General features: G+C 39.6%; 1 long non-coding RNA gene across 1 annotated transcript; it reads left to right on the top strand.

Moving 5' to 3' along the window:
* Positions 1-6,114: 6,114 nt before the first annotated feature.
* On the top strand, positions 6,115-23,322 carry LOC118393918 (uncharacterized). Its single transcript, XR_004827654.2, has 5 exons — positions 6,115-7,379; positions 9,207-9,432; positions 11,334-11,420; positions 12,778-13,121; positions 21,924-23,322. It is a non-coding gene; the product is annotated as an uncharacterized LOC118393918 (long non-coding RNA).
* Positions 23,323-25,279: the final 1,957 nt, after the last annotated feature.

The following is a 25,279-nucleotide window of genomic DNA, read 5'->3' as shown; positions in this document are numbered from 1 at the left end:
CTTGGTCCGGATCCCATTCGCAGCCCACCAGTTGAGTATAGGTGCCCTCGTGTCTGCCTGAGGGGAGCTAGTGATAACTCAGACTAAATTACATGGGAGAGATCTGAAACACCTTTCTGTGCTTGTCTGATAAAGGTCTGTTCAAATACAGTCTGCAGGGAGAGATGTTGCCTCACACCGATTACCTTCATGGCAATTTGTATCAGGCAGGCAATTTAAGATTTAAGTTGGACTGATACATTGACAAACCAGACTGTGATGCCATATCTCAGGATACTAAATGACCACATCGTAGAACAGGAATATTATTTTCCGGTCAACTCCAAAACCCTGAGTCTACTTGGACCTCCCAGCTCAATTAATAGGTATGCCAGTTTTCCTGCTGCTCTGGAGTCTCCCGTAGACAGAGTAGGGCTTAGACCAGCATTTGGTTCTCCATCAGCAGAATCTGGTGCTTTGTGTCTACAACTTGCTGTCCCACTGTCTCTCCATCAACATCAGCTGACACCCCAGAGCCTGCAGTCTGAACCCAGAACCACCCATAGAGAAAAATACCTGGGGCAAGGGGTTATTGAAGTCTTCATTAAAAATGTGTTTTCTGTCTCTCAGAACTTTATGCCTAGTTATACACAGAATGTACAAAACTTTAGGAACATCTTCCTAATATTGAGTTACACCCCCTTTTGCCATCAGAACATCCTCAATTTGTCAGGGAATTGACTCTACAAGGTGTTGAAGGGTTCCATAGTGATGCTGGCCCATGTTAACTCCAATGCTTCCCACAATTGTGTCAAATTGACTGGATGTTATTTGGGTGGTGAACCATTCTTGATACACATTGGAAACTGTTGAGCATGAAAAACCCAGCAGTGTTGCAGTTCTTGACACAAAAACCGGTGCACCTGGCACCTACTACTGTACCATACCCTGTTCAAAGACACCTTCTGAATGGCACACACACACAATCCATGTCTCAATTGTCTCAAGGCTTAAAAATCATTCTATAACCTGTCTCTTCCCCTTCATCTACACTGATTGAAGTGGACATTACAGGTGACATCAATAAGGGATCATAGTTTTTCCCACTAGCACTGACTTTGCTGATAAATACTTTGTTTGAGGAAAATGTATTGATATGATTGTGATGTGTTGTTGTCTCAACTAAAGTAGTTACCTTAAGATGAATGCACTAATGTAAGTCACTCTGGATAAGACCGTCTGCTAAATTACTCGAATGTAAATGTAAAATGGATTCACTTGGTCAGTCTATGTCATGGAAAGAGCAATGTTTTCTCATGTTTTGTCCACTCAGTAGATTAAACTAGGCTTCATAAACTAGGTTTTTACACATTTGTGCACCTGCAAAATACATATTGTTGTCTTGTAGGCTTACCGACTGACATGCTGTCTTTTAGCATTCTCCAGACAAGCTCCATGGCCCTCTGCTATGTCCTGAGACAGGAGTGAACAGGTGGATTCTGCTTGTGTGAACAAGCTTTTCAGGAGGTCTGACTTTAAATAATATTCATCACACTATCTTCAAATATCTGTAAGAATAATTGTTTTATATGAAAAATGCTTGTTGCAGATGGCCGTCGTGCAATTTGATGTAAGAGAATGGTGCTCGCCCCACATTCCTGCATGTAGCTGAGCAGTTCTCTGAGAGTTGCAGTGTGGAAAGTGTTGCAATTCAGACACAGCGACAAAAGGACATGGATTTGTTAACCATGTCTGCTATAGGAGCCATGTTGACCTACTTATATAGTTGTTGTGTTGTACTGTCTATAGTTTGTCTGTCTTTGTATATTCCACTTCATTTCTAGACTAGTCCTACAGTAGAGGGCACTATGTTGGGTCACGGGTCATGGTCACATGTAGGCCTATATAGACACACAGGTGACCAGTAATTAGGGATGTATAGGTATGGAGAGCATATGTTTCCTGCTCAAGTGTTAACCCTTTGTAATTATGATATGGCAGATGGCAATTACATCTGACAGTGTGGAATTCTTGCTGTTTTAATATTTGCTGCTAATAAATGGGCAAAAGACCCGACTAAAAGATCCAGGACGGGAAAGCAGATATGTTTTGCACATATTTATGAACATTTGCAATCCAGCCTGCGCTGGCTAGGCTACATCTGCCCTTTTCCTAATTTGATGATGGTCATTAAATGTTGTATGCATATTATGGAACATTAGTTTGTAAAAACCATTTGTTGATCAATTGTTTTTCAACCGCATTTGTTTAATCGAAGTGTGTTTGTTATTCATTATTGACTTTTAGTGTCAAATAGCCTGCAATTTGAATTGTTTTACTTTATGGATTCATACACTAGACGGCGGCAAAGGACTGGAATAGTTTTGCTCATCTCTTTCCAGGAGGAGTGACTTCACCTATATTCCAAACGGAAAACTTTGTAGCCTTTCTATCTCTGGAGTTGATGACGTGCCCTAGCGGAACTAAGGGACTCGAGGGGGGTAAGTAAATTGTGATCGTTTTGTCTAACTTTCTAATAGGATTTCCGTCATATTTCCATCATAAACCCAACTCACTGCAGTCATTTCAGATGTGCAATGAATGGCCCATCGCCTATTCAAGGAGCAAATTATCGTTTGGACTTCCTAAAACTTTTTACGAAAATATGGTGTTTTTGTCTTTATTAATAGGCCTAGGCCTTTTCACAGTAATTGTGAATGTATTTCTTCAAGGCCATGTGGCCTAAATCGTTAAATTGTGCCTGTAACCTACCTGCTCAGGGAGGTTTGTGGTGGATTCCATCCCATTCCATCATGCACTGTGGCGGGTGGAAACTTGTGGTGCGGCTTCCTTCCCAAAATTATCCCATACGGACACTCAAAGAATAGATTATGTCCTTTTTTTTACACATATGACAATGGTGTATGCATGAACTAAATCAATGAATGATGTATCCAATTTTACTCTACTTAATCTTGATCGGTCATATACTGTGTCTAATTTGGGGCGCGCGTAACGTTAGTGAGAACCGAGTGCAACATATAAAGTTTCCTTAGGCTTCAACCTACTGAAAATTGTAACGACATCAATTGTAAGGTAATATTTTATTTTTGTTTTAAACTGATGAGCCATTTTAAAAAAAAAGAAATATCTCTCTCTCACACACACACACACACACACACACACACACACACACACACGCACGCACATGTGGCCGGGTTACGGTGTTTGTTGGCCTAATTTATCAACGTATAACAAACAACTGACTCACACACATGTATGGAAATGGCGTGTCTCGACAATATGTCAATATATAATTGTTTATTATAAGGAGACATGTAATAATCCCCCCAAAATTAAACACATTAAACATTTTATTATAATTTAATAATCATGTTAAAAATCTCAATAATTATAGATCTCTGAAACTGTGCACTGCCATTTGTAGGAACACAACTTTAATTCTAAAGTTACATATTGAACAGTGTTGAAATATATAGTTCACTTTCATTAATTTGTTAACCAACTGCAACAACAAAGCTACTTTAGGACTATACAAATCATTTTACGGTCTTGTCTGCACCAAACATGGAAAATATTGCATTTGACTTCTAAGAAAACAAGGACTCTTTGTGCAGTGAATCTAATTCCTCGGTTTAGTGTCTTTATTATATTGGCATATTAGAACAAATATCTTATAGAATATCGATTGTAGTTTGTAAACTTTTTTAGAATATGAGAATATGCATTGGGGGAGAAATATAAAATATAAACGATCTATTAAAGATTAGGATTTTTGTGTCTCGACCATAATTTTGTTGATTTACTACCATAATTTCTGATATATTACAAAGCATCTGACACAAACAATTCGCAATCCTATATTACAATGCTGAAACAAATTGAAATAGGCCTAATATTTACAAAATTATCTTAATTGCCCAATTAAACTTATATATTGCATTTTTCGATTACAAACATTATAGAGGTTATGCCTAGAGCATATCCCATTGACTTTACAGTACGATAACATGAGGAGTGAAAAACATCAACTGAGCGCTAGATGTCGGTATAACCCAAGTCAGTTTGACCATTGTTCAAACCAATTCATGGATTTCTTATAGGCCCTACCCTCTTCTATCAGATTACGGTCAATCCATGGGTCAGTGACATAAAATGAAGATTAAAATAACCCACGATCAAAGCCTATATGCACCTCAGTATTGTTCGATGTCATCGATTTACGGATTTAAAAACCTACTATTTGGGACATATTTCAACAATTTGATCTGGAGATCCAGCAGGTTAATGTATGTGTGAATATAGGCTATGGATTTTTAGGCTGACCTGGGTAACATCACATCATATATTTTATTTAGATAATGCATTGTAAAATCGTTTATCTGACAATGGCTCGCACAATTGGTTAACAAGCTAGTCTATATAGACACGAGCACTTAATCTAACCTCAACTGACCCTCTCTACATGGAGAGACCGGACTCTCAAGGAAAGCACCACTTTGTTATAACAAAACCCAGGGTTTAGAGGTCAAGAACTGACCTGCTCTCTCCGCAATAGTGACGTGTTCTGTCACTGCCTGAGCCATCAAGCCCTCAAAGTCCCTCGTGACAATAGCCCATGACATTAGTCTATAATCGATTAATGAATATGATACACACATGGGCTAATAGACATGCATTTCATCCATTCGAAATTCCATATGTGTGTGAGATAAAGTGTGTGTGTGTGTGTGTGTGTGTGTGTGTGTGTGTGTGTGTGTGTGTGTGTGTGTGTGTGTGTGTGTGTGTGTGTGTGTGTGTGTGTGTGTGTGTGTGTGTGTGTGTGTGTTCTAAGTGAGTAAATAGCCAAGTAAAGCCTATCTGCAACCATATGATTTTACCAAAAATAAAAACTACAATGCCTTCAGTAACATTTTTGTTCTTTTGCATTAGACAAAGGGCACAGTCAAGGCTGTCCAGTTATTATACCTACCCCAAGGAGCCTTTAAAAAAGAGCGTACTGTACTGAAATTCCAAATACTGTACCACTTGGCAGTTGTTATGTACATATTGTTGTTTTATTCCTTTTTCATATTTTCTTAATAACTGTAAGATGTAAATATTGTTTCGTTCCTGGAAGCTGTTGCCGTAGTGAAAACCAAAAGATACCTGTGTTTATCTGTTTATGCCGTATTTCCATTGTCTCGTAAATAAATGTATTTCTATTTAAAACATGATGATCAGGATCATTTTCTTACAAGGTGCTTCATCACTGAGAGCTGTATAATCACGCCTTAGCTTTGTTTGGTCCACCATCCAAAATGGTACATACATGGTACATTAATGGTACATTAAAAAAAGTACACGTTTTACAGTATCTCTGCATATTATTTTCTCTACTTCCCTGTCCGACTGGGGCCAAACGGACAGAGGAGATGAGAGATAAGTTCAAGAATTTCGTCTTCCAAGCCTGGGGAAAATTGTATACTCACAAACATAGTCCAAATAGCTTTTTGAGTTACTTTAAAATGGATTTGTTGGTTGTGATATTGCAAACTTAATTGAAACTTCAATCGGTTGGATAGTTTAGAGAAATTAGATCACGACATTTCATGAAGCATAAAAAATCGTTTACCCTCCATAAAGTATTTGTATTTTCTCTATTGTCATTGCCTATTGGATTAAAGTAGCCTACATACACTGTTGGACTGGATCTTTGTGGTGTAGAATATCTGCTTTCAAACATGAAACATGGAGAGTGCCAAGCACTGAAGGTAAAAAGGGGGATTAGCGAGAAGAAAATGCTCATGCTAAAAGTGTAGACTGCAGGTCTAAATAACTCAGCTGATAAATGAAGATATAGCAAGCTGCATTGATTACGTCTCATCACATAGCACGCACTAACCCATAGCCCACCTGGACAGTTTGCCAAAACGGTGGGAGAAAAAAATGCCATAATAAAAAACTAGGATAATATAGCCAAATAAATATGATAAAGACATATAAATTACATTAACAGACGCATTGTTAATGTATTATGAAAAGCCACACCGCATCTTTACTGAGCACATCTACCACAGAGCACATCTTAGACTGAGCACCAATAGTATCAAAGTAAAGAACCACAAGGCAAAATCCAGTTTCAATAGATTCCCTCTCTCTCTCCTTCGGTGGTAGGCCTATTCTAGCACCCTATTTCATCCGAATTATCTTAATTTAAATCTGCCACACCAAAACCCGAAGGTGGATTGTGCAATACTAGGCCTAGCTCAGTATGTCGTCATCCAATAACATTCATATAGAGTTAATGGGGGGAAATGCATCTAATAAACACAAATAATACTGTTGTAATAACATTGTCATAATGCTTGCTTCTATAAGGTGTTTTTAAGGGCTACATGGTTTGGGTAAGAGGTGTTTAGCAATTTCTGTTAGCTAATTTTGCATAAAACACACACACACACACACACACACAAACACACACACAGGTATAAACCTGCGTAAAAGTCACCAAACGTACTTAAAGCCCATGCAAACAAATTGTAGCCTACCCGTTGCCCTAAGTTTGGGGTAATATTTCGATATTTTTCTTATATAGTGTAATAACCAGGCGGTAATATTATCTCAAGTAGCCTATAGCCTAAAAATTAATAGAAAAAAACGCTTTCTCACATAATGGCATACGCGCAAAGCATGCTTAACTCACACGTGCATACTCACTCTTGTACCAGATACACACCCGCTCGCGCGCGCGCGCACACACACACACACACACACACACACACACACACACACACACACACACACACGTCCCCTCTAGCCTGTCTGTGATTGGTCACTCGGCCGTTTGCTGCTGGAGTGACGTCACTGCAGAAGAGAACTGTCAGAGGAAGAAGCATTTATAGAAAAAACTCTATGCTCTCAGGGTAGTGAGAGCAACCGCGGCACGGAGGAGAGCTTCAATGGATAAACTAACGGGCTACGGGAGGATCGCGCTTTGATTTATAATCCGTAGAGAGATACCATCTCTTATGCCATTCACGAGACACAAGTGAAATAATGGTTAAGGGATAACACAACCTCGGAAATAAACCACCAATTCGACATGGATCGTTCCAAAACAGAGGTTTGAGCATCGACAGCGCCTTTTAGAAACCGTATGCCTCCGCCTGCTTCGAACGGCGAATTTGGGATGAGAAGCATTTATCGTTTTCTGTACAGACACATGTCCTCTCTTAATAGGTAAATAATCTGATTTCATTTCCTCGGTAAAACCTATTCTATATGCTAGCCATATGCTTCTCATCCTTTACCGGAACCCTTACTGTTGACTTCCACGCGGATACGCAGCCCTCCATTGGATGGCAAAAGAACCAGGACAAATTTCCTCGCATTGAAAAGTAAGGATTCCTTATTCAATAGACGTCGATGTGAGTTTATTTCAGGCTTAATAACATACCGCTAGCTGCAGACACGTATCGTTGTTAATCATATCGCAGCCATCAATTCTGACCATCTATTATATATATATATATATATATACAGTGTTAAGGAGTTTGAATTGATATAGTCTCCATAACGTTGTCTAATTATGGGACAAATTAACCTGTGTTTGATCTGATCAACTGTAGCCTAGGCCTATATAGTCGAAAGAGCGGATAGCTCTACATTGCCCTGTATAGCCTCTATGACATGTATAGGCCGATTTGTGAAATAAACGCAGTCCTTTTGGTCGTGCAGATACTGCTAGGGGTTTAATTTATATGGTATATTGGTTATATTATTTTCTACATTCATTCAGTAAGATAGTCGGTGTGATGAAATTGAGCAGTTTCAAATGTAGCCTATAGCCTGGTAACCTAACTGCTTTGTAGGAATATCCTCATCCATACATTAGGATGTGTAATTTCACCCACACCTTTTCACATACAAAGAAATGTACATAGAATATGCAATTATTTTGGCTATTCTCTAAAATAGCAATACAGTGGTATACATTTCTGTAAATATTTTCATTGTTACATTATATTAATAACAAACAACATTGCGTTGTGTTAAATTATTGATGTGTTAAATCAAAATGATTTGGAAATGGCTTACAAGCACACTATTATTCGTGACTTTTTCAATTAAAAGCTATGACGTCAGACGCACTGATAAAGGGAAACGTGGGTTCATCACGAGGTTAGTCTGTCTTTAAACATGTGCAGAAGGCTCATTATAGATAGACTAGCTACAATACTAAAGCCGGTAAAATAATGATGGTCTACAGGCCTACACGCTTTCATCTTGATTACATGATTTAGCTAGTTTTTTTTACACTCTCTTGTGTGAAATGAATGAATTAGTGAATGAATAGCCTACATGTGTGTTATTGTGGGTCTCCTCTATGATCTTTTGAAATAGATACATTTTTCCAGGAGGGGAAAGACACTAAATTATATCCAGATATAAATAGCCTATAGACTAAGGATTCCAATAATAATATGACATTAATAATAATACAAATAATTTCATTATAGTGATCACATAGTGCCATGCAGTCCTTACCATAATAGACACAGGCTATTTTTCTGGAAAAGTCACCAAGCCTATAATATACTGCCTGCAAATACGATGTCAATCGATGCTATTAAATCTCCTGTGATATGTTTTTACATTAATTGATCTTCATTATTGTCATAAGATATGTGGTGGGAGTGGAATGCTAAGTGGTGAAGATGGTGATGTTGTATGGGAGCAGAGCTATAGGTCTATAAATAGAACATTTCAATGTTAGCCAAGTCCTCCACTGGTTGAGAGTCTATTGATCGATTTACTCTAAAGTGATTTAGGATTTAATATGACGATGATTTAAGTTATGCAGAATATATGGATCTTTCACAAAAGGCGGGAAGCTGGTTGCACGTCCAGGCCAGGCTTGTAGCCCTGTAGGCCTATATGCTAGCGATGTCATCATGCATGGGTCTATATCAGCGAGAGTAGTTAGAGATGGAGACAGATTAAAACCTTTCACATAGTCTTATTCATCGACCCCATGGCCTGCACATCAACTAATAATAGGATATATTTCTATTGATGTCTATTGATGTAGGCCTATTTATTATTATTATTATTATTATTATCTTATTTTGGGAAGGGGGCAGGTTTATGGATACCAATTGGTAGTAGCAATATCATTATTAGGCTAGTTATTGCATTAACAAAATGTTTATTTTTCATGTTAGGTGGAACCCATACGATACTCTGGCAGTATGTACGAGGAGGAGTCGGTTGCTATCTTTGGTTATCTAGCTGTATGAGTGTTACTCGGCCGTCATAAAGCTAGCTAACCGAATGTAGGAATGTCCTCCAAACCTGCGACTCGGACAGGAAAAAATGGTGTCTAGGAGTAAAGACACAAAATAACATAATTGATATGCAATTACAGGCCAATACCTCATTGCCTTTCCGGTAAGTTATAACAATTTTTCCTAATCATTTATTATAAACATCTGTTGAAACAGTTCTGAATTCCTCAAAACCTGATACAACCCGAAATAAATGCGTTTTCTTATTTCATTTAGAGAATATATTCTCAAAATATAAGTAGGGTAATCTTTATAGCATGCCTTTATGTGATAAGTCAACCTTTTCCACAATGGATTCAAAATCATGTTGTGAATTGAAGTGTATATTTGTTCCACTTTTGTTTAGTATGCTTAGAGCAAGAATACTCTTTATACATTAATTTATTCCATCACGCAAGGCATCTAGAGTGATTTTGCCGAAAATATATTCTAAAACGAAAAATACTTAATAAAAAGCATTTATTCCGGTCAGAGGAATAGATAACTTTATCCAGTCATATGAGTGAACTGTAACAATTAATATTCGGGCATGAATATGAATAAAGCTTTGTCGCATCAAAGTATCCGTAGTTGACCAGTATTCCTTATAGTTCTCACTGCATAATTCAGGTTTACGCAGCACACGCAAACACATATTGAATTAAAGTTTAATCAGATGGATTAAGATTTGTGGCTCATATTGATATCATTCTTGTCTCAGGTGGAAACGTTTTGATTTTCCAGAATATGGCCGATATTAGCCTTTATGACGTATTTAGGCATACTATAGGCCAACGCCTATGAAAAAGACGGTCCTGATTAAGATGAGCTATGTCAGTCTATATTTCAGTCGATATTAAGTCAAGCGATCCATGTCATTACATAAACGCATAATTTCAGTTGTGTTCTCACATAGAGTTGTGTTGTCTAGAAAGGAAGAACACTTAAGACATTCATGTTTTTTCTAGATTTAAATGCATTATACCTCCCATGTGAGTCTCACAATACCTTTACGCATTGTCCGCACACCTAATCGGCACAAATGATTCAAGTGTCTCAATTTGGACTTTCTGCCTGGCCCTTCACGGTGCTATAGCCGTCCTTCAAAAGGCAACTTCTATAGCTTCTCTTGGAGAACCAAATCCGGGGATGCATTTTCATTCAACCAACAACTCCTCTCAGAGCCTACAGTGGCGCTCAATGACTGGAGCGCGCTCCTGGCTAATTGGTTTGATTCAGTAGGAGGAGGCTATACGCTGGATTTGTGAAACGTCCGAGCGAGCTTTTCCCACGACTGGCCGGATCTCTCCATTCTAGTGTGTCACCAAACTATTTAGAATTTCCACTGGTCAACCCAGTGACATAGGGCCTACTAGTCGCTACTCTGATAATATCGTCCTTAACCAAAACCGCGTCCTCTTGATGTCTATTGTGAGCTTTACATTATCCAAGTGTAGGCCGATATCCTCCTCAGGTCTTTTAATACTGAGAGTAGGCTCGTTGTTGATGATGGAAATGAACAACTACTATTAACTCACTTGATTTCAACATTTCGTATTCTGATCAACCTCAATTTATGCTTAAAATATCAATCTATTATTATTTATTGTTCCTTCACCTTTATTCACTAACTGCATTCTGATTGTACCTCTACTATCCTCAAAACAATAGCCTTGTGTCGACCTCCTCCAACCTGCCTATCTGAATCTCCTCATCAATAACTGTAATGCAGGCTCTGATCCATACAAGTCCCAACAAAGAAGAATGGAGACATTATCTAATTCAACCACACCAATCTCACCACTCTATTCTTCTCTAGGCCTAATCCATATAAACGTGTCCTTTGCCTGTTGTAGAAGAACCCTTGGCATGACTATTCTATTTCCCGACAATGATCAAATGAATTGTTGCTGAATGTTAGTGATGAGAATTCAAGCATATTGTTTTAATGGATACGTTTAGTTTTTTTGTTTTTTTCACTATTGCATTGTATTGTATTTGGAAATGTCTTTGTTATTGTCAAAGGTTGATCCAGTGCCCTTGTCACTGCAGTGGCTGCCTGAGATACACCCACAAACTCTGCAGTATGAACAGCAAACTGTCTACTAAATGGTAAGTAAGGTATACAGTACATGTGCATATTATATGGTAGAGTAACAGCTAATGGCAGATATAGAGAGGCATGATGAGAGGAGAGAATATGAGAGAGAGGTTGAAAACAGAACATGAACATGAACCAATCGGGGTGTGAATGACAGGTGCTAGGATGCAGCTCCGTGCCTCTTGGCTTCAGGTTTCTCTATGCCTCCATGGGAGCCTTGGTGGAGATGAAGATGTGTAAAAGCTCCAGTATGTTTCTGGTTTGTGCTGCTGGCAGCATGACCCAGATCTGAGCTGGCTCCCTGTAGTCATCAGGTTCTGACTCTGCTGCCTTCAGCTTTGTACTACAGAAAGGAGGAAAGAGCAGAGGAGGAGTAAAGGAGGAAAAACGCTGAAACTTCAGCATCTGCTTCAGCCACTTCTTTCCTCTGAATCCATTCTGTTTACAAAGAGGCTGTCTGCCTGTTTCATCTCATGTGGGTTTTGTTTTCCGACCCGCCACCCACCCACCACCCACGTTCCTCACTGATCTTCAAAAATGCATTCTCCCTGAAGATGGAGGAACTATGGTCTCCATCTCCCACTCCCTCACTCATTCGCTGCTTTTATAGGCTAATAATAGAATAACCTCCTTTATGGATTCTAAATTAATTTGACCTGACACAGTAGAAAGCAGATTGCTATTCTGAGTACATTTTACAGCCTGAAACTATATTTCCTCCTGTTATTCATGAAGGCATAGATTAGAACGCTAAAATAGAAATTAGTATTATGAGTCTCTTTTACATCAATTTAATCATGAATCTTTTTGTGAAATAAATAACTAATGATGAACAAGTACACTCTTTACATTAGACCATCTGTTAAACGGGACAACGCACCACAACAAAGCATTTTGTGCTGGCAAGATGTAGGGTGGCTGGCGGGTAATGTTTTTTCTCCCCGGCATCTAACCACTCTCTGACGAGCTGACAACCCCTTTAATTAATTAACGATGTTGAGAGCGGCTCGTTCTCTATTGTCTCTAATACACTGACCCCCTCCCACGGTCTGAAAGGACAGCAGGCTCACATACACACTAAAGCAACATTGCAGCCACTATGGGTAGCACAAAGCCAGTACAATATATGCCATACAACCTACTGTACACCATTGCTTGTGTCAAATAACCAGACTGTTTTAATTCTTCACTCTATTAAGATTACTATAAAAAGCTTCACCCAGAGTCTAGTACCTTGTAGTGGTGTGACAGTCGGATACAAAGGAATTACAGTTATTCTGTCCTTTTATTTCCCTAAAGACAGATTATGTGGTAGTTGCCATGGCAGTGATAAAAGGGGGTCTGTTTTGTGCTTTATTTCCTCCACAGTGACTGCCAGCCATTCACACCAGGTCTGGATTGAGCAAGGGGAAAGTGGCACAGTCGTCACAAAAAAAAACAGAAAGCAGGAGGGGAAGAAAAAGGCCAACCCCCTTGTCCCTCTTCCCTTAAATCTCCATCACCGGAAGCCTTTGGTGCCATCTGTGCCCCTGGAGAAAAGGACGGGCGAGATGCCTCCACCCTGTGCCAACGGGGACAAAGGAGCTGCCAGTTAGAGCGGCCCCCCTCGCAGGCAGCCAGAGGACTCTGTGTTACTGACTGGGGCTGAGCTACGGAAGCCATCTTGATGGAGAGTCTTGCTGCTGCTCCTAAAATGGCTGTGTTGGCATGAGGTAGGGCTGGCAGCACCATTAGTTCTATCGGGCTTTTATCCATCACTCCCCTCATCAGTAGGCTAGCCTCTGTCAGCTCTCTTATCTTACCCTCTCCAGTCTGAACTGGCTAACGAGTGTGGCAGGGCTTTGGAGATATTAGATAAATTAACGCTTGTAGGCTAGAGAAAAAGCAGCCCCATCCATTACTGTTTAGATGTTAATGAGGCATTGCATTAACGAACTGACAATAGCCTTGTATGATTTTTTGATTGTAATGTGCATTCATCACACATTGCAACAGACAATCAGTTTTTTTAAACAATACACCACATTAAATACACATATTTCTATATGAATAAATATTTATCTCTTAACTAATCCTAATTTTTAACGTGTATCTTTCTCTCACACACACACGCACATTCACACGGCACACACACACGCACATTCACACGGCACACACACACAATCCTTGCACTCTCAGGTTACATAAATCTGGTCATGTGAGATGATGATGATGCCCTTGTGGCATTCAGCCACAGAGCAGAGCTAGCTCACTCTTTAGTCATGACACCTTCAATCAGTCTCAAACCTACAATCAACCCTCACGTCTCAAACCGCTGTTTGTCTCATACACACATCTTACATATGTGTCTCACATCTAAACCCACTGTTTTCTAATACTAAGCCTACTTCTCTCACTCATGATACGTCTATCGTGTATGCATTCATGCCTCATACTATAATGTGTCTCCTACCTACATACATCTTCTATGTTTCACGACTATTGTCCATAATATGCACATTCATATGCACCCTGCCACATGTCTTAGAGCTACATTTATTCCTGTATATACTGTCATTTCAAAGATGTGGATATTGCTTACGTTGCACATGGAATTAGAAAATACAAGGCCTTTTTCATTTTCCATCATTGTACCTCATTGTTTACTTCCACTCTTGGTTACTTTGGCTATTTGATATTAAGCTATAAACTATTCAAAAAGGACAAATGTGCACAGGGGGTTTAGTCCTAATTAGTTTCAGTCATTTCAGATGTTGTCTTTATGTATAACAGAGATTAACTACAATTTATATATCCTTATTATCAGCACTTTTTAAAATGCATTTTCATCTGTCATGAAAAACGTGCGTATTCACAAAATAAGACAACAGCAACTATGGTTGTATCTGTGTGTTTATCATAGAGGGAAACACGACTTACAGTACTGTAGGCTAGGCCTATGCGTCAGTCATGTTGGATGGTGTACTGTACAACATGTTCTGTTTATATTATCATCTGGGTTATGGTGAAGAGTATAATTGGAGTATGATTTTTCATAGCTTTAAATTATCAGTCAATGTAACATGGCAAATGTAATATGTATTTCTACAGAAAATATTTATATACATTATAGATGTTTCTATAATAGTTTGAGAGGACATAGGTATTGAAGTTGACCTTATAGGCACCTCGACTTGAACTAAAAATATGTCTCTTGGTCACAGTACAGGATGAAATGATTATAATGATCAGAGCAGGTGATTGCTTTCACTGCACATACTGCTGTTGCTATGCAATTTAGAAATTACACGTTGAGACAATTAGCTGGACAATTATGTTAACAAGCTAGGAATATGAATATGGCATGATAAATGGAAAAAAGGTAGGCTACCTAATGTAGGTTATGTGGTTGATATAACGTTAGTATAAAACGGAATTTCACAGTCTAATATTACAGAGACTGCATGGCAATATCAAATGTATTTAATCTCACAATGTACTGAAAATATTTGATATCGAAAATAAATAACCATATTCGTCTGAACAAGAAATGATTCGCATACTCACTGAAGGTATGACCTTGTCTGGTTATTTAGAAACCGATGTCCAACACAAACCGGATGCAAATCACGACCTTGAGATAGGATCATTTGTTGCAATAGAAAACCCACAAATAAACGCAAATATGTATAAAACGGCTTTACATACGGCCTACTTCATCCATCACTATTAAAGACCACATATTTGTAAGGAAGAAAACACCAAAATATAGCCTGTTACTGAATCATTGGCTTAACAGAGATGACAAATAAAGGAAACAATGATGCAACTGCAGCCGTTAATGAAGAGCACCAGACAAGCTCTGCATATTAACATAATTGCATAGAAACGAGGAGAGAAAGCAGAGCCGTCTTTAAAGGCACAGCAGCACATTAGAGTCGCGTGCTGCAGCCTTGTATGCAGGTGGGGTTTAGCTGCACGAGACATGCGACAGCAATGTGGAAAATGTGGGATTAATTTTTGCCAAATGTAAAAATATCCAGTTTAACCGAATATCCCCTAAATCCTGAAGTCCCTTTACTGTAACTAATGAAATGTAAAAGCCAGTGTAGATCATCCCTTACAGTAGGGTATCTTTTTATGAAACCTTCATGGCAGCCAAACAAAACCACACCAGATACAAAGAGAGAGTGATGTATAATACATACAGCCTAATGCCTCCTATATGGTAAATATAATGTCAATTGTTAAATTATGATGTCATTTCATTACAAAAAAAACAGGCCTATAGACACCTTCCACCTGACATCATATGGTATATTATGTTTCTATGATATTTTGATTAAGGGATAATACCCCACTAAATCATGCAGGGAAATAGCATTCATTTGGAGAAACATTTATTTGTATTCCAAAAAATGTATGCTTAATTGTTTGCACAAACAAAAATAAAATCACAATGCTCTTTGAGTGATTATACATCTTACATGAATTGGATGAAAGATCTACGCTAGCCTAGCCTACCCATACTTGCATATATTCATCATCATGTACAGTACATGGGATGATAAATGAATAACCACTATGTATTTTAGTACTATCAAAGATTACTGTAGCTTTAACATAACAAAGAAAAAAATGTACCTTTAATATGATGAAGGAAATCCGCTATGCCTTTAATACAACAAAGGGTAACTGTGCCTTTAATGCCCAAGCAAGCTTTAATTAGACTAGCAGTCTCTCCATAGGGGGGAGGGGCCTCCTCATACCTGATTTACATATTCTCAAGGCCTCCATCTCAGATGTGTCACTGCGTAGAATACAGGGATGGGCAGACATAAAAAAAGCTTAATGGATGAAGCAAAGGACTAGCTCTACACACAATGTGTAGATTAAACCTACAATCAATTGTAGGGAATCTTATAATTAATAGCATTTGATGTAAATATGATGATAAGTGTGTGTGTGTGTGTGTGTGTGTGTGTGTGTGTGTGTGTGTGTGTGTGTGTGTGTGTGTGTGTGTGTGTGTGTGTGTGTGTGTGTGTGTGTGTGTGTGTGTGTGTGTGTGTCCAAGGTAAATGCCTATGACATTGAATATGTTTTGTTAAGTCTATTCCTGTGTTCAAATGCTATCACATCTGCCTTGTATTAATTAATTAATAATTTCCACTATGTGGATTAGGTGCCATAGCAACTATTCTACGCAGAGCACAGATGTGAGTCATTTTGCATTCATGTGAGAGAAAGTTCTTACAGTGATCCTTTTCCACCATATATCTGTCATAACATTCTCATTTACTGTATATTCTACTTTCAACACATGAACGCAGATAAAAAGTCTGTTCCGTTTCAGACTGACTGTGGGACTAAAATTAGACGTATTTTGATCCTGATGCTTCATGTCCCATTTACTCAGAGACCGTGGGCTTGTATTTGGATGATTCTTACTACTAATTGGGGGGTGATATAGAGAATGCTCTGTCTATAATCCTCCTGGTTGACAGGTTTAAAGGTTATGAAATCTGTAAACATGACTGATCTCTTTGTTTTCATTGGGTGGATTGATTTCATATGGCCCAGTTCCCAGTTAATGAAGAAGACTATTGCTGTTACAGTAGTCTACATGCATATCTCCCCGTAGTCTTCAACCCTGATTGTTAACGCTGGACACAGGGAATTATTTGGTGGTGATGTGGTGGGAGCCACTGGTACAGTATGTAATCAGTGATTTGTCAGTGAATGCAGTAGCATTGCAATCTAATTCAGCACCTAGGACAGCATCAGTTTAAGGCAGATGTTTTTACTGTAATGACTGGTGATGTTGCATTCTGCATGCACATGTGCCGAGTCGATGCACGTTTTAATTAGACATTGGCTGTGTGAACCAAAACACGTTGATTTGAACAACAAGCTCTCACAGTCTCACGTCAGAATTAGACGTTCATCCATGTTTCTCAAATGTCAAATGTCATTCCAAACGTCAAATTTCCAAGTGTTTAAGGTTAATTTTAGGCATTAACTCCAAAATCTTAAGGTTAGGCATTAACTCCGAATGGTTAAGGTAAGGTTTAAGGTTTGGGATCGGTTTAAAACAAAAATCTCAAAAACAACTTTCTATCGCTGGATTAGAGCATGCAAAGTTAAGCCCATCCGCCATCCCCATCCACAACGCCCTAGCAAACCCAAACCTACTTGATGGTAAAGGCACTCAGTGTTGCCCCTGGTGGCCGGTTTCCACATCATCTCCCGATGTCCTCAGACATGGATGGACGTCTAATATTGACTTGTGTCACGAGTGACCTGGCTAGATTTAAATGTGTTCTATAAGAGCATGGGACAATGCTATCTTTCCGCAATGTGACTAATGCCACATTGTAGGGTGCCCATAGACACGGAAGTCTGAAATGCACGCGTGAACAGAAAGACACACACACACACTCACCCACATACAAAATAACCATACAGATTCCTGTTAAATGTTACTTTTAGCCCCTGGCACAAGGGAGAGCAGAGAGCAACAGTGAGCTGTGATCTCTGAGCCCGGGCTGCAGGGCTGCAGGTCGGTGTAATGCACTGTGTACTGCAGCTGTCTGTCTGTAGCTAGTCTGCCTGTTGGTAAACAGTAGATGGAGTCCACATTATCATTCTGCTCCTGGCTCCCCTCCACAATGACTGCTTTGTGAGGAGAGCTCTTGACGGAGGTCCACCACCCCTCTTTCCCACCATTGTGTGGGTGGGTGCTGCAGGAGACACAGGGGGTAATGGGGTGGGAAAGACGCTCCATACCAGACACTGCCAGATGCCTGCATTAGCGCCAAAACCATGAGAGTGCCCCCTGGAAAAGCAGCCCCTCTCCCCCCGTTTTTATATGTATTTATGTCTGTGTGTGTTAGTGAATGTGTCTCAGTGTGTGTGTGTGTGTGTGTGTGTGTGTGTGTGTGTGTGTGTGTGTGTGTGTGTGTGTGTGTGTGTGTGTGTGTGTGTGTGTGTGTGTGTGTGTGTGTGTGTGTGTGTGTGTGTGTGTGTTAGTGAATGTGTCTCAGTGTGTGTGTGTGTGTTTGCACAAATTATCAAATTAGTTTAAAGCCCTAAATTAGCTGTTTTGAAATTATGCTGCGCTCTTAAAATAATAACTTAAAGGATAGTCAGATGCATGTGTTAAAATCGTAATACATAGTTACCATGTTGGAAAACCTAAACGTATCTTAACTCACTGAGTACGCTGGGGGTTACTACCCCTCATAAAAGCTTCAACTACCTGGTGTCTATAACAGCCAGCATATTAATGGTTGTTTATGGGAGAACAATTTTCAATAATTCCCAGACGTAATATCTTTACAGAATCATAAGATTTTTAAAAAAAGCATCATTTGTTAGATTTTCCAATAAGTATGGATTAACAAATTGGCATTGAGTATGTCGTGTTACATTTCAGCTGGGTGGCAGACTGTATTCTTGATTCCCCTTCTACCACAGACAGGCTATTAATTAAACAATCACAATATATTACCCTGTAAAAGGAGGCAGCCAGAGGGAAAATGAGAGAGAAAGGAGGGAGAGAAGTTGTTGTTTTTACCAAGGGGCAGACAACAATATTTCACATCAAAGCATACAGACAATGAAGAACGTAGGTGATAATGTATGCAGGAACTAAGGAATGAGAGGTAAACAAAAGTAATGACAGAGAATGTGAGAGGGATAGCACAGAAGAGCTCACTTAAATATCATGTTTAAGACAGTTGTAATGAGAGAGAAATTATGTTTGAGCGTTAACAGGTTTATCCATTCAGAATGTAAGGTGGTGGGGAGTGTGTGCGTGTTGGGAAAGTGTGTGTGTGCGTGTGCATGTGTGTATTTATGCGTAGTATATGTGTGTTTTTCTGCACTTATTAACACTTCTGTGTGTTTATCTGTGTGTATGGAGAGTCAGTGTGTGTGTTGGGGGAGGGACTGTACTGTCTGCCTCTGTGTGTCTGTCTGTGTTTCCATGTGGCAGAGGCTGCAGCTGGCATATTAATAGACAGGGTGAACAGGGGTCTGGGAGCTGTCTGGAACCACCTTGTATTATCCCACTAAGGAGCTCAATCTGAATCAAATGCAAGATACCGATCATACTTGGGTTATGACTATAAAATGAGTTCTTTCTTTTCAGTGTGTGTTACCGTAGCTCTATTCTGCCATTTCTCATGAGGTCAAGTGGGCTGTTAGAGAATGGGTTAACAATAAGAATAGAATGGCTGTGAATGCTTCTGTTACACCTCCACTGAACTGTGGTTCCCACATCCCGCATTGTACTGTGACAGACTGTTGCTGAAGCCTTGTGGATTTTATCAAGATCTCCCTGCTAAACACAACCAATGTATCAAGACATATTTTCACCATGATCCAGGCAGAATTAACAATTGACTGGTGGGTTCAGACAAACACAATTAAATTGCATAGTAATCTTCCATCATATTCAATGTTATAACCTGTCCATAAAAGGGACTAAATCACACACCCTGCTCTGAGCTTTGTCTAAAGATTGTATGTTTTACACTCCCTCTCCTCTCCTCCTGTGAGGATACCTCAGCTGCGATCTCGTCTTAATCTGGGGATAAATGCGATTATCCCACCAAGAGTTGTTCTCAGCTTTGTAACGGCGACAGGGGACCTTTCACTTCTCTTTTCTTCCCACGGCCCAGTAGCCATAAACAGCCTGGACCCCCAGACATGGGCCTGCCTCAGCTTACAGGCATTAGTCTGGAGACAACGTCCATAACAGCCCTAGCTAAAGGCTATGGTGTATTCACCAAATAAGGGCAACCAATTGGTCAACCAAACAAGTTTTAATGACCACTTCAACAGGCATGTTGTATCCATTTATTGTGGGATCATTTAGAAAAGGTTAAGGAAATGTATCACTAGATAGTCTGCACCTCCATTGTACTGCTTGTATCTCTCTATCTTTCCATCACTCACACGACTTGTGAAAATTTCAGGCTGTCTGTCAAGTTCAAGTTCACAGCGGTGGGAATGTCTAGACTGATTCACATTCAGTACTTCTTCATCTACTTTTGTCAACTCCCCCTCCCATCCTCTCCCCTCATGGTCATGTCCAAGGCAGGCTGGGGGAGCCCAGTGTTCTGTGGTGTTTCCGTGGCGTTGCTATGACAGAGGGGCTGCGGCGTTGTTATGGTAGCAGGCCTGGCGGGCCCAGCTATGTGCTGGTGAAAGGGACAGCCTGTCAGAAAGTGTGTGAGAAGTCCCTTAGGTCCCCCTTACAGCTGGGCAAAGGCACCCTGTCCCCCCACTCTGGTCCCCTCTTGTCCCCCTCCCGTCCCCCTCCTGTCCCCTAGCACACAGCTCAGTGCCTGGGAACACAGCAACACAGAGAACATTTTATATTCATCAGACTCCCCTCTCCCCCTCCCTCCATCACTCACTCCTTACCTCCCTGTCTCCTTCACTCTCCCTCCATCTTTCTCCCATTCTGTCTCTCCTATGCATCCCTCCCTCCCTCTCTGGGACAGTAGAAGCAGGACCTTCTCATCTGTCTGCCTCTCCTATCCTACTAACTGGGAGCTCATCCAGTCATGTTGGGGCTTTCAAATCGAAATGGACTGGAATGGCGCTAAAGACTTTGAGTGAGAACACTGGGGGCTCTGTGTATTTGGACATTTTAAATGAACCTGAGTGTGTGTGTGTGTGTGTTTTGTTGAGGTCTCATTCAGGACTGAAGACGAGTATTGAGTATAAAAGGCTGATGATTTGCATAAGCTGCATGCTGTCTGAGGGTTTGGCGGGGGGGGGGCGCAGAGAAAAAAATATATGAGAGAACATAAAAAAGAAAGAGGGAGAGATCCCGCATTGTGGAGGCAGAGAAAAAAAGAGGGGGCTTGAATAAGGGAGAGGGTGAAAATTGACAGAGAAAGGGTCTGGCCAAGTCCCCCAGTGGGATTAAATTGTCCAGAAACCTCTCTATATATAATTTGGTGAAATTGGTAATGGTGCGGGTGGACTGCCCCGTGTATATTCAAAACTTGATGAGAGGCTGCTAGATTTGTCTTAGTTGTTAAGTTGATGACAGTTAAGGATGAAGCAATAAACACAGTTATCAGAAAACTTTAATATCCCACATGAATTCACAATGATTCTTTGTATTGGTAAAATCTGTCACTTTTCTGCTTCTATCCACTCTGGAATTGCTTTGCACATACTGTCACACAATTGTCCTTATTATTCATAACATTTCTATTGGCGTACTCCAAGTACCGAAACTGGTGTTAATGTGTTTTGAATAACCCAATGTAGAAATAGATGGAAGACTGTATTTATTTTTTAACCAATCATTCATTGACTGACACATTCTCTGCTTCCAAACTAGATTCCATCAAGCGTCAAGCCCAAGATCATTGTCATCACTCCATCTTACTGTAACCTAAAACGATACTGGTCACTGTTTACAGTTAGCCAATCCTCTGTGTTCTGGGTTCCTGTGTTAAGCAATGTGACATGGGTGACTTACATGTTGTTTCTGATCTCTGTGTCTCCAGGTCCTGCAGGTGTTGACAACCTCTAGGGGAAGACTTCCATCAGCCCTGAGCCCTAAGCCCTGAGCCCTGAGCCCTGGGCCCTGGGCCCTGAACCCTGAGCCCTGGGCCCTGAACCCTGAGCCCTGGGCCCTGAACCCTGAGCCCTGGGCCCTGAACCCTGAGCCCTGGGCCCTGAACCCTGAGCCCTGGGCCCTTCCTCATTGGCATCCTCTCCAGTCAAACACTGAGAAATGAGGGCACTGAAGAATCCCCCCTAAAGTTAACAGACATTTGCTTGTAGAAATTTACTGTAAGGACAATGTATGGAGATATTTACTGTAAGGACAATGTATGGAGATATTTACTGTAAGGACAATGTTTGGAGATATCTACTGTAAGGACAATGTATGGAGATATTTACTGTAAGGACAATGTTTGGAGATATCTACTGTAAGGACAATGTATGGAGATATTTACTGTAAGGACAATGTTTGGAGATATCTACTGTAAGGACAATGTATGGAGATATTTACTGTAAGGACAATGTTTGGAGATATTTACTGTAAGGACAATGTTTGGAGATATTTACTGTAAGGACAATGTTTGGAGATATTTACTGTAAGGACAATGTTTGGAGATATTTGAAGACATTGTTTGCAGAAGTTGTGCACAGACTATCTGATGATATATTGCACGGCTGAGAGTGTATAGTTTCAACATAACTTTTAACATTACAGCAGAATGTAAAACAATGTGTGTAGGATGTGAAATCAAAAGGGATGAGATCAACATGTGTTCATACCTTAATTTAAGTACAGGTGTGTGTGTGTGGTGCGTGTGTAGTCCCTACTGTACTTTTAGAGTACTCTGGAGTGTACTGGGCTTCAGAGAAGCACTACAGTGCCCTAATGTGTGGGCTGTTTACAAGAGAAGCTCTCTGGATGTCTATCCTCTGTCATGTGCAATTAGTTACTTTATGAATAGAACTGACTACTCTATGCAAATAAATGTGAATGACTCACCCTCTGGCTGTATTGCAAATGTTGTTTGACTGTCACAGTGAAAAGAAAGACATTGTTTGGTGAAGATTCCATCCATTTACTGTATATCCATCAAATGCTGCATTTTTCCTATTACAAATATTATCTGCATGTGGTCATAATGATCAGGGAATGTTCTACATGAAATGTGTTAGATACAGTATTGAAACAGTCCGATTAATAGCTGTCTCATTGCCTGATTTTTATTATTATCCTTATTCAGAGAGATAGACCGTTTTGAACATACCTGCAATAAAGAAAGGGACACATACTTGTACACAAACGTCTTACAAAACATGTTGTTGTAATTGAGTTCTGACTTGTCATGACTTCTGGGCTGTTTGAATTGAATGTGTATACAGAATAAATAATACAACAGATGTCTAAAATATTCTCGTGTTTTTTAAAAATTGGAAATACACAAATGATTGATATTGAAGTTTATATGTCTGCATTTAGACAGACAGCCCAATTCAGATTTTTTTTTAGACATCGGATCTTTTCACATCAGATCTTTTTCAGAGATTATCTGATTGGCCAAAAGACTAATAAGTGAAAAACAGATCAGAATTGGGCTGCCTGTCTAAACGCAGCCTAGAGACACAGACTCTGAGAACGACAGTATGTTGTTCTTAAAGACAGTATGTGTATCAGCACCTTGGAAAGCACACGACAATAGAAAGCTGTTGGTAGATTGGTCTGGATCTTCTATTTACCAGATGAGTGTGAATATTTTGCCTTATTTTGAAATGTGAATATAAGCCTACAACCGTTTGGACATAAACAGACCATCCTCATGAAGTTTTCTGAAGTAGCCTAAAATACATTTTAAAAAGTAGCCTACCAAGGATTCTAAGCTCTCAGGTTTGTTGGTCTTTGATCGGTAACTGTTTTCAAATATTTTTTTTGCCTATGCATTTTGAGTGACAGGTGACACGTAATTGCTGAGAAACATTGAACGTAACCTAAAATTATTCTGAAAAAATTGAGATAAATAAAACCATGCTAATGGATTGGACGAAATCTAAAGTGCAAAGGCATAATAACATGCAAAGAAAATAGACGTGAATCAAAAAAAGAGAGAAACACTGAAAGTGTAGAAGTTGAGCGAGCCGGTTGAGACACAGTGGTGCAGAATACATACATGCATGCTCCTGCAGAGGTTTTCCTCCTTGAGCTAACTCCCTCTCGCTCAGAAGGCGTTGTTGTTTTGAACATTTAATTGTTAATTGCTCTTTAAATTCTATAGAGTATCGCCAATCATTCGCCATTTGACTTCAGACTGGATAGCACAGACACCTCGAGTCAAAACAAGCAACTCGTCGTTCCCCTCAATGATGCTTCATCGTGAATTGACCGCAGAAAAAAATAATCTGAAAATCAAATACATTCTACCCAAATTAATAGGCTAGGCCTACATCTGAATTTTAGATTTTTAAAAATCACGAATCATTGCTTTCACAAAGCCTGTGATTAAGGTAAGCAGCGAATTATTTAATTTTGTGTTGTGCTTAACCAGTCTGTAAAGCAATGATATTGATCATGGGTCTGACAACTAATTTACGGCTATTTTGTCTCTGCATTATTAGTCGCGTCCACGTTGGGAATAATTTGCTTTGGTCACTGACATTTGGTCATAGATTGGCCCGAAACACACTCCAATCGAACGTTTAGTTGATGCCAAAAAACCTCAAGTGATTTCTTATTCTAAATATATCCAATACGGTTATCAAAAGTTATATTTTATTTTCGACCCTTCCAACTGAAGTCGCTTTCGTTTGCCCATAGACGGGCTGCCTACTTAGTATCTTTGACTCTCTCACAGATTGTTTTACGACGAGCTTGATGTCATGGGCCACCTATCTCTGACACCTTTTTAATGAAACATCTAGCCTATACAAATTAACGGTATAAGAATATAATGTCGATACATCTTTATTAATCGTTTATTAGCATAGATTTCTGGAGTGCCTACAGTAGAACATCTCAAAATAATACGTACTTGTAACATTTTGCCTCCATGTATTAACGCTTCAGATACCCTATACGTGAACACTACACTGGCTTTGCATTCTAGTCAGTTGAGTTTACTTCCTTAAAGGAGGTTTAATTGCAGATACAATAGCCTACAATAAAACGTTTCTGGATTGCTTTACATAAAATAAAATGAGGGTTAGTGTTCAAATAGAATATTGTTTATTGCATGTTCTTTTGTCGGAAAAGCTGTATGACTTTCCGCCTAAATGCTGACATTTTGCTATCCCAAATAGCCACAGCATTCATAAGACACTCTGAATGTAATTTGGTGAAATTAAAACACAATGACAGAAATGATCA

Source organism: Oncorhynchus keta, chromosome 14, assembly GCF_023373465.1.
Source record: "Oncorhynchus keta strain PuntledgeMale-10-30-2019 chromosome 14, Oket_V2, whole genome shotgun sequence".
Classification (NCBI taxonomy): Eukaryota; Metazoa; Chordata; class Actinopteri; order Salmoniformes; family Salmonidae; genus Oncorhynchus; species Oncorhynchus keta.
This window is presented reverse-complemented; position numbering and strand designations above follow the sequence as displayed.